General features: G+C 48.5%; 1 long non-coding RNA gene across 2 annotated transcripts; it reads left to right on the top strand.

The window, feature by feature from the left end:
• Positions 1–269: 269 nt before the first annotated feature.
• LOC127923675 (uncharacterized) lies at positions 270–5,863 on the top strand. Of its 2 annotated transcripts, XR_008115005.1 has the most exons (8): positions 270–469; positions 758–1,010; positions 1,074–1,197; positions 1,518–1,613; positions 1,902–2,250; positions 2,500–2,556; positions 2,749–2,847; positions 3,008–5,863. It is a non-coding gene; the product is annotated as an uncharacterized LOC127923675 (long non-coding RNA). The 2 variants fall into 2 exon arrangements; XR_008115004.1 differs by lacking the exons at positions 758–1,010; positions 2,500–2,556; positions 2,749–2,847; positions 3,008–5,863 and having other exon boundaries at positions 1,038–1,197; positions 1,902–2,397.

Here is a 5,863-nt window from a genome sequence, read left to right as displayed (position 1 = left end):
AGTGGTTAGAGTGTAGAGGTGGCAGGTAGCCTAGTGGTTAGAGTGTAGAGGAGGCAGGTAGCCTAGTGGTTAGAGTGTAGAGGAGGTAGGTAGCCTAGTGGTTAGAGTGTAGAGGAGGTAGGTAGTCTAGTGGTTAGAGTGTAGAGGAGGCAGGTAGCCTAGTGGTTAGAGTGTAGAGGAGGTAGGTAGTCTAGTGGTTAGAGTGTAGAGGAGGCAGGTAGTCTAGTGGTTAGAGTGTAGAGGAGGTAGGTAGTCTAGTGGTTAGAGTGTAGAGGAGGCGGGTAGCCTAGTGGTTAGAGTGTAGAGGAGGCAGGTAGCCTAGTGGTTAGAGTGTAGAGGAGGTAGGTAGCCTAGTGGTTAGAGTGTAGAGGAGGCAGGTAGTCTAGTGGTTAGAGTGTAGAGGAGGCAGGTAGCCTAGTGGTTAGAGTGTAGAGGAGGCAGGTAGCCTAGTGGTTAGAGTGTAGAGGAGGTGGGTAGCCTAGTGGTTAAATTGTAGAGGAGGCAGGTAGTCTAGTGGTTAGAGTGTAGAGGAGGCAGGTAGTCTAGTGGTTAGAGTGTAGAGGTGGCAGGTAGCCTAGTGGTTAGAGTGTAGAGGAGGTAGGTAGCCTAGTGGTTAGAGTGTAGAGGAGGTAGGTAGCCTAGTGGTTAGAGTGTAGAGGAGGTAGGTAGTCTAGTGGTTAGAGAGTAGAGGTGGCAGGTAGCCTAGTGGTTAGAGTGTAGAGGAGGCTGGTAGCCTAGTGGTTAGAGTGTAGAGGAGGCAGGTAGTCTAGTGGTTAGAGGCGGCAGGTAGTCTAGTGGTTAGAGTGTAGAGGTGGCAGGTAGTCTAGTGGTTAGAGTGTAGAGGTGGCAGGTAGTCTAGTGGTTAGAGTGTAGAGGTGGCAGGTAGTCTAGTGGTTAAAGTGTAGAGGAGGTAGGTAGTCTAGTGGTTAGAGTGTAGAGGAGGTAGGTAGCCTAGTGGTTAGAGTGTAGAGGAGGTAGGTAGTCTAGTGGTTAGAGTGTAGAGGAGGTAGGTAGTCTAGTGGTTAGAGTGTGAGGAGGTAGGTAGCCTAGTGGTTAGAGTGTAGAGGTGGCAGGTAGTCTAGTGGTTAGAGTGTAGAGGAGGTAGGTAGTCTAGTGGTTAGAGTGTAGAGGAGGCAGGTAGACTAGTGGTTAGAGTGTAGAGGAGGTAGGTAGTCTAGTGGTTAGAGTGTAGAGGAGGTAGGTAGTCTAGTGGTTAGAGTGTAGAGGAGGTAGGTAGTCTAGTGGTTAGAGTGTAGAGGAGGCAGGTAGTCTAGTGGTTAGAGTGTAGAGGAGGCAGGTAGCCTAGTGGTTAGAGTGTAGAGGAGGTAGGTAGTCTAGTGGTTAGAGTGTAGAGGAGGCAGGTAGTCTAGTGGGTAGAGTGTAGAGGAGGTAGGTAGTCTAGTGGTTAGAGTGTAGAGGAGGCGGGTAGCCTAGTGGTTAGAGTGTAGAGGAGGCAGGTAGCCTAGTGGTTAGAGTGTAGAGGAGGTAGGTAGCCTAGTGGTTAGAGTGTAGAGGAGGCAGGTAGTCTAGTGGTTAGAGTGTAGAGGAGGCAGGTAGCCTAGTGGTTAGAGTGTAGAGGAGGCAGGTAGCCTAGTGGTTAGAGTGTAGAGGAGGTGGGTAGCCTAGTGGTTAAATTGTAGAGGAGGCAGGTAGTCTAGTGGTTAGAGTGTAGAGGAGGCAGGTAGTCTAGTGGTTAGAGTGTAGAGGTGGCAGGTAGCCTAGTGGTTAGAGTGTAGAGGAGGTAGGTAGCCTAGTGGTTAGAGTGTAGAGGAGGTAGGTAGCCTAGTGGTTAGAGTGTAGAGGAGGTAGGTAGTCTAGTGGTTAGAGAGTAGAGGTGGCAGGTAGCCTAGTGGTTAGAGTGTAGAGGAGGCTGGTAGCCTAGTGGTTAGAGTGTAGAGGAGGCAGGTAGTCTAGTGGTTAGAGGCGGCAGGTAGTCTAGTGGTTAGAGTGTAGAGGTGGCAGGTAGTCTAGTGGTTAGAGTGTAGAGGAGGTAGGTAGCCTAGTGGTTAGAGTGTAGAGGAGGCAGGTAGCCTAGTGGTTAGAGTGTAGAGGAGGCAGGTAGACTAGTGGTTAGAGTGTAGAGGTGGCAGGTAGCCTAGTGGTTAGAGTGTAGAGGAGGTAGGTAGCCTAGTGGTTAGAGTGTAGAGGAGGTAGGTAGTCTAGTGGTTAGAGTGTAGAGGAGGCAGGTAGCCTAGTGGTTAGAGTGTAGAGGAGGCAGGTAGCCTAGTGGTTAGAGTGTAGAGGAGGTAGGTAGCCTAGTGGTTAGAGTGTAGAGGAGGTAGGTAGCCTAGTGGTTAGAGTGTAGAGGAGGTAGGTAGTCTAGTGGTCAGAGAGTAGAGGTGGCAGGTAGCCTAGTGGTTAGAGTGTAGAGGAGGCTGGTAGCCTAGTGGTTAGAGTGTAGAGGAGGCAGGTAGTCTAGTGGTTAGAGGCAGCAGGCAGTCTAGTGGTTAGAGTGTAGAGGTGGCAGGTAATCTAGTGGTTAGAGTGTAGAGGAGGTAGGTAGTCTAGTGGTTAGAGTGTAGAGGTGGCAGGTAGCCTAGTGGTTAGAGTGTAGAGGTGGCAGGTAGCCTAGTGGTTAGAGTGTAGAGGAGGTAGGTAGCCTAGTGGTTAGAGTGTAGAGGAGGTAGGTAGTCTAGTGGTTAGAGTGTAGAGGAGGCAGGTAGCCTAGTGGTTAGAGTGTAGAGGAGGCAGGTAGTCTAGTGGTTAGGGTGTAGAGGAGGCAGGTAGCCTAGTGGTTAGAGTGTAGAGGAGGTAGGTAGTCTAGTGGTTAGAGTGTAGAGGAGGCAGGTAGCCTAGTGGTTAGAGTGTAGAGGAGGCAGGTAGCCTAGTGGTTAGAGTGTAGAGGAGGTAGGTAGCCTAGTGGTTAGAGTGTAGAGGAGGTAGGTAGCCTAGTGGTTAGAGTGTAGAGGAGGTAGGTAGTCTAGTGGTCAGAGAGTAGAGGTGGCAGGTAGCCTAGTGGTTAGAGTGTAGAGGAGGCTGGTAGCCTAGTGGTTAGAGTGTAGAGGAGGCAGGTAGTCTAGTGGTTAGAGGCGGCAGGCAGTCTAGTGGTTAGAGTGTAGAGGTGGCAGGTAGTCTAGTGGTTAGAGTGTAGAGGAGGTAGGTAGCCTAGTGGTTAGAGTGTAGAGGAGGCAGGTAGCCTAGTGTTTAGAGTGTAGAGGAGGCAGGTAGACTAGTGGTTAGAGTGTAGAGGTGGCAGGTAGCCTAGTGGTTAGAGTGTAGAGGAGGTAGGTAGCCTAGTGGTTAGAGTGTAGAGGAGGTAGGTAGTCTAGTGGTTAGAGTGGTATTATAACACAGCATCTTGGACACTTCAGAGCCCTGGTTCAGCATCATTATAACACAGCATCTTGGACACTTCAGAGCCCTGGTTGAGCATCGTTATAACACAGCATCTTGGACACTTCAGAGCCCTGGTTCAGCATCATTACAGTACAGCATCTTGGACACTTCAGAGCCCTGGTTCAGCATCATAACAGTACAGCATCTTGGACACTTCAGAGCCCTGGTTCAGCATCATTATAACACAGCATCTTGGACACTTCAGAGCCCTGGTTCAGCATCATTATAACACAGCATCTTGGACACTTCAGAGCCCTGGTTGAGCATCGTTATAACACAGCATCTTGGACACTTCAGAGCCCTGGTTCAGCATCATTATAACACAGCATCTTGGACACTTCAGAGCCCTGGTTCAGCATCATTATAACACAGCATCTTGGACACTTCAGAGCCCTGGTTCAGCATCATTATAACACAGCATCTTGGACACTTCAGAGCCCTGGCTCAGCATCATTATAACACAGCATCTTGGACACTTCAGAGCCCTGGTTCAGCATCATTATAACACAGCATCTTGGACACATCAGAGCCCTGGTTCAGCATCATTATAACACAGCATCTTGGACACTTCAGAGCCCTGGTTCAGCATCATTATAACACAGCATCTTGGACACTTCAGAGCCCTGGTTCAGCATCATTACAGTACAGCATCTTGGACACTTCAGAGCTCTGGTTCAGCATCATTATAACACAGCATCCTCAACACTTCAGAGCCCTGGTTCAGCATCATTATAACACAGCATCTTGGACACTTCAGAGCCCTGGTTCAGCATCATTATAACACAGCATCTTGAACACTTCAGAGCCCTGGTTCAGCATCATTATAACACAGCATCTTGGACACTTCAGAGCCCTGGTTCAGCATCATTACAGTACAGCATCTTGGACACTTCAGAGCTCTGGTTCAGCATCATTATAACACAGCATCCTCAACACTTCAGAGCCCTGGTTCAGCATCATTATAACACAGCATCTTGGACACTTCAGAGCCCTGGTTCTGCATCATTATAACACAGCATCTTGAACACTTCAGAGCCCTGGTTCAGCATCATTATAACACAGCATCTTGGACACTTCAGAGCCCTGGTTCAGCATCATTACGGTACAGCATCTTGGACACTTCAGAGCCCTGGTTCAGCATCATTATAACACAGCATCTTGGACACTTCAGAGCCCTGGCTCAGCATCATTACAGTACAGCATCTTGGACACTTCAGAGCCCTGGTTGAGCATCATTACGGTACAGCATCTTGGACACTTCAGAGCCCTGGTTCAGCATCATTATAACACAGCATCTTGGACACTTCAGAGCCCTGGTTCAGCATCATTATAACACAGCATCTTGGACACTTCAGAGCCCTGGTTGAGCATCATTACAGTACAGCATCTTGGACACTTCAGAGCCCTGGTTCAGCATCATTACGGTACAGCATCTTGGACACTTCAGAGCCCTGGTTGAGCATCATTACGGTACAGCATCTTGGACACTTCAGAGCCCTGGTTGAGCATCATTACAGTACAGCATCTTGGACACTTCAGAGCCCTGGTTCAGCATCATTACGGTACAGCATCTTGGACACTTCAGAGCCCTGGTTCAGCATCATTATAACACAGCATCTTGGACACTTCAGAGCCCTGGTTCAGCATCATTACGGTACAGCATCTTGGACACTTCAGAGCCCTGGTTCAGCATCATTACAGTACAGCATCTTGGACACTTCAGAGCCCTGGTTCAGCATCATTACAGTACAGCATCTTGGACACTTCAGAGCCCTGGTTCAGCATCATTACAGTACAGCATCTTGGACACTTCAGAGCCCTGGTTCAGCATCATTACAGTACAGCATCTTGGACACTTCAGAGCCCTGGCTCAGCATCATTACGGTACAGCATCTTGGACACTTCAGAGCCCTGGTTCAGCATCATTACAGCACAGCATCTTGGACACTTCAGAGCCCTGGCTCAGCATCATTACGGTACAGCATCTTGGACACTTCAGAGCCCTGGCTCAGCATCATTACAGTACAGCATCTTGGACACTTCAGAGCCCTGACTGAACTGGGAGAGAACTGGCAAATCTGGTGCAGTCCATGAGGAGGAGATGCACTGCAGTACTTAATGCAGCTGGTGGCCACAACAGATACTGACTGTTACTTTTGATTTTGACCTTCTCTTTTGTTCAGGGACACATTTTTCTGTTAAGTCACATGTCTGTGGAACATGTTCAGTTTATGTCTCTTGTTATGTTCATACAAATATTTACACATGTTAAGTTTGCTGAAAATAAACGTAGTTGACAGTGAGAGGATGTTTCTTATTTTTTGCTGAGTTTAGTGTGTGTGTGTGTATTGTTGTGTGTGTATTGTAGTGTGTGTAGTGTGTGTGTGTTCGTATATGTATTGTAGTGTGTGTATTGTAGTGTGTGTATTGTAGTGTGTGTATTGTAGTGTGTGTATTGTAGTGTGTGTATTGTAGTGTGTGTATTGTAGTGTGTGTGTGTATCTCTCCTCTCAGGGTGTTGGCTGAG

The sequence above is a fragment of the Oncorhynchus keta genome, unplaced genomic scaffold (assembly GCF_023373465.1).
Source record: "Oncorhynchus keta strain PuntledgeMale-10-30-2019 unplaced genomic scaffold, Oket_V2 Un_contig_3043_pilon_pilon, whole genome shotgun sequence".
In the NCBI taxonomy this organism is placed as follows: domain Eukaryota; kingdom Metazoa; phylum Chordata; class Actinopteri; order Salmoniformes; family Salmonidae; genus Oncorhynchus; species Oncorhynchus keta.
The sequence above is the reverse complement of the archived record's forward strand: the minus strand, read 5'-3'. Positions and strand labels throughout refer to the sequence as shown.